Raw genomic sequence first — 4,835 nt, forward strand, 5'->3', positions numbered from 1 at the left:
GTGTTCTGATGAGGAAAGTTGAAGGGTCTGCATTTCTTTAGCAATATTTAAAGTGTTACTAAAACCACAACAGTAAAATCAGTCTATATATGCAGTAAAACATGCTTGTTATACTCCCTGTGGAACCTAAGGGGTTAATCATCTGCATTGCGTAAAAAGGCTGTTTGGTCCTGTCTTCTCTGATCCTCCCCTTCTTCCACAGTCCCCAATCCATCTGCTGCTGAAACAGGGGCTAGGGGACAGGCTGCACATGCTCAGTTTGGTGTGTATTGCTAGAGTTTTTTTTTCTTGGGAGGGTGCATGTGATCAGCACAGGGCCAATCAGCACTGTCCAGACAGAGGGTCAGGGGTCCTGCAGCCTTACAGGACAATCAAGGGAGAATGAAAACTGCTTCTATAAGCTTTAACCAGACATTGATAGAAGCCACAAGACTGGTATTTACTACTGATGAGAAAAGGTTTTTAGCAGTTTATAATTACTAAAACTATTGCATCTCCATGTTCTGTGTACTGTGGGAGACCAGATATAGTGAATGCAGGGTCCTGGGTTTAGTAACACTTTAACCCTCACCAAAACTGAAATGCCTATTGCAGGCGGTGTCTAAAAATATACTTGTATCTTACTTAGTACAGAATATCAGTGAGCCAATCATACAAACAGGAAATTACATTTCTGGGGGAGCTCTGTATACCACTGGTGTACAGACTGTTTCCATTTAATACATTTTGTATTGAATTTTACAGAATATTACAGTGGGTACAGATTGAAAAAAGGTCATTTTTAATAATATTAAACTACAATATGGTTTGTGTAGCCATTTTTTATGCTATATTATTATTTTTCTATTTGCTATATTTTTTCACGAAAGTATTCTTTAAAGCATAACCACTTTTTTTATTGCAGAGTAGACACACTTATTTAGCTTTTAAAGCCCATTCCTAGTCCCACTCCATTCTACTAAAGCCTCGTACACACGATCGGATTTTCCGCAGACAAAACCTCGGACTTTTGCCCGAAGGCATGTGCCTGGATTTTGTCTTGCTTACAAACGGCTAGGAATTGTTGGCCAACAAACACGAATGTAGTGACGTACTACGTGTTTTTTAAGCTCTTTAGCTCCACCCTTTGGGCTCCTTCTGCTAATTTCATGTTAGTTGAAGTTTGGTGAGTGTTGATTCGCGCTTTTCATTTCACGCTTTTCATTTTGCGCTTTTCAGTTAGTTTCTGAACGGCCGTTCGTCAACCAACCATGTTGCGGAATCAGAGGAGATAACGTGTTATTTATTATTGGCCTTGGAGTTATTGCTTTGACCCAAGTCCAGTCCAGGAACAGAAGGAGGAGGATTTCTTGGACCAAAAATTGGTTGCTTTATTAATCATGACCATTTATGTCATTTGTGCCTTTGCTGCTGGAGCTCCAGGAGAATAATCCGGATGATTTTCGGAATTATCCCCGGATGACGGACCCCTGCTTTCACCAATTTTTGACATTGTTGACCCCCTATATTTAAGAAGCAGGACACATGCATGAGGCTTTTATTTAAATTTTTGGTTGAATAATGATTTGATTTGTTTTTCTTTTTTTAATGCACAATAAAAAAATTGTGTAGAATAATACTTGGCTATGTGTTTTACTTCAAATGACATTTTGGGAGTAGGCAGTTACATTTTAAAAATGCAATGTCAAATTATTAAGGGACACCAACATAGTTGTATCTTTGATATAAAAAACTACGGGATAATGGTGTTGTGGTAACTTGACCAAAAAAATAAAAAAACATAATATTATTATTCTTGATATCACTAGAAAAAAAAAGCCTTTTTAAATACGTTTGGCAGAATTCCATCAGTATCACCAGCAAAGTAGCTTCATTATTATTCCATTAAAGAAGAAAAGGAATGTACGCTGCATTTCGACATTTCATAATTTGCCACGTCATGAATGTTAATTCTCCATTACGAACGCTAGTTTACAAGACCGACTGCTTCTGGCTCGTCCTTGCTTCCGAGCATGCGTGTTTGTACTTTGGACTTTTGTCTGACGGACTTGTGTACACACGTTCGGAAAATCCGAAAACAGACATTTATCCGCGGACAATTTTAAAGCCTGCTATCCAACATTTGTCCGCCGAAAATCCGACAACAATTGTCCGATGGAGCATACACGTGGTCAGATTTTCCGCCAACAGCCTGTCATCACACAATTCCCGTCGGAAAATCCAATCGTGTGTACGAGGCTTAAGAGTGTATGGTGAAATATCTGCGCTGCCTCTAACATTTAAAAATATATATATAAAAATAGTGAAAAAAGGGATCTACATGAGAAATAACAAAATCAAGTGTAACCGTCTGCAACTCAAATAGCCTGAATATTCAGCTCATAAGATTGTAGATAAAGTAAAATTGTGCAACCAAATACAATAATTTATATGAAAAGTATTATTTTAAATACAATTTAACTGGTCTATATATTCAAGTCCATACTGTGCTCCAATGAATAAACCGTGATGTTGAACACTCAAATAAGGCTTTGTACTTCTGTTCGGATAATGTAATAAAAAGCACCGCTTACCAGATAGGGTGGATCTCAAATTCTAGAGATTAAATTTGCTTATCCAGGGATCACTCAGCTTGGGAATACTCCTCCAGGGACTCCTCCAATGCAGGTATACTTTGGGTACAGCGGGCTCATAAATTCATGTAATATTCCTCACATTTGCAGTGGCAACTCTTTCCCAGTAGTCTCCAACAGTGGGATATATCACAAGATAAAAAGAAGAGGCTTCATGGTGCAGTACTTCCGTTTAAAAGATTTATTAAAAACTTCACAGGCACTGACATCAAAAAGCAATGAAAAAATAATTTTCAAACAGCCGTGGCTCAATCCAACTAGCTGGTGCGTGGTGACGTCAAGAACTGGTGCTCCACCCAACGCGTTTCCCCATACAAGGCATCGACTGGGAATAGAGGCTAGAGTCTGTAGGCTTCGTTCCCAGTCGATGCCTTGTATGCGGAAACGCGTTGGGTGGAGCACCAGTTCTTGACGTAACCACGCACCAGCTGGCTGGCTTGAGCCGTGGCTGTTTGAAAAATATTGTTTCATTGCTTTTGGATGTCAGTGCCTGTGAAGTTTTTAATACATTTTTTTAAAACGGAAGTACTGCACCATGAAGCCTCTTCTTTTTATCTTGTGATATATCCCACTGTTGGAGATTACTGGGAAAGAGTTGCCACCGCATATGTGAGGAATATTACATGAATTTATGAGCTTGTTGTACCGAAAGGATACCTGTATTGGAGGAGTCCCTGGAGGAGTATTCCCAAGCTGAGTGATCCCTGGATGAGCGAATTTAATCTCTATAATCTCAGATCCACCCTATCTGGTAAGCAGCAGTTTTTATTACATTATCCAAACAGAAGTACCAAGCCTTATTTGAGTGTTCAACATCACAGTTTATTCATTGGAGGATAGTATGGACTTGAATATATACACCAGTTAAATTGTATTTAAAATAATTGTTGCCTTACGGGATTATGTGAAATCTCCATTAATCGCTGTAAAATATTGCAATTAGAAATATATTTCAGTTAGAGGGAAATATATTTAAAATACTGAGTGTTGTGTTGGTGTTATTGTAATTAGTTCAACTTCAAAGGTTGGCCTTTTGTTCTCCCTGAGAACATCTTCCCGGGGTCGTAAACAACAGCCTTCTTTGACTCATCTAATCAGGCTGTGCCCAATATACATTTACTAGGTACAGTGACCAATTAGGGAGAATTATATTAGCCACACTACAGAAAGGAGGGGGGGGATATAATGCTTTTTGACCAAGCTAACTCACTTTTTGGTGTGGGAACAGACAGCAGTCACCATGGGCTGACCTGAAGTTAACAGGTAATCTAATATACTTGTATTTTATACTGTACTGTAAATATGGGTGTTGTGGGTAATTTGTAAATACTATGTAAGCCAGGAGACCTACACTGTACATTGTGTTGTAAATACTGTTGGGTGTGTACTTTGTATAGATTATGTAACCTTATTAATAAATGTGTATTGCTGAACGAACTACCTCTTTGTTGTAAGATCTCTCAGATCTAGATATGTATATGTCCATACTACTACAATGATTGAGGTGTATGCACAAAATACAGAACTAGTCAACAAAATGGCGACCGGCGAATGGACAGAAAAATTTGGTGGTCTCTTTCAGCAATATCTCAAGGGGTTGCAATATCTACAAAAGGCACACTTTGAAAGGGTTTTTCATTTGAATGCTAAAAAAAATGAACATTGGGTGCTCTATGTGCTCGATATAGAAATGGGCTATAAGAAATAGCGGTGTTCTACAGTGTGTAATTAATAGGGAGCCTACGAGGAACACATAACTTTTGTTAAAAGCTAAATATAATATAGAATTGGTACATGAAGAGTCCAGATGCATTAGAAGGAGATGAAAAGAGCTGTTGCCCAATGTTTCTATGCATGAAGATTCAGTCTATTTAAAAAAAAAAAGAGAGCTGTTTCCTGTATGTATGCATATCAACAGGAATTGAGAGCACAGCACAAAAGATGGATAGGGAGGACAGACAGTCTTTAGAAAATGTGCTACTTGTAGCTAACAATATTGGCAAACTGTTGCCAGGAGTGCACATAACATTTCATGCAGATAATGTCTTGCAACGATGTAAATTGCTGGGAGTGGCCAACTCCAGAGATCAGGTTAAAGTTTTACTAGTAACCGTTAACTTAGACACATGGTCTTCCCTACCAGACCATGTTAAAGAAGGAAGAGCAGATTACAATGAAACTGTAGATGAATTGCTAAAAATA

This window comes from Aquarana catesbeiana, linkage group LG09 (genome assembly GCF_042186555.1).
Source record: "Aquarana catesbeiana isolate 2022-GZ linkage group LG09, ASM4218655v1, whole genome shotgun sequence".
NCBI lineage: Eukaryota > Metazoa > Chordata > Amphibia > Anura > Ranidae > Aquarana > Aquarana catesbeiana.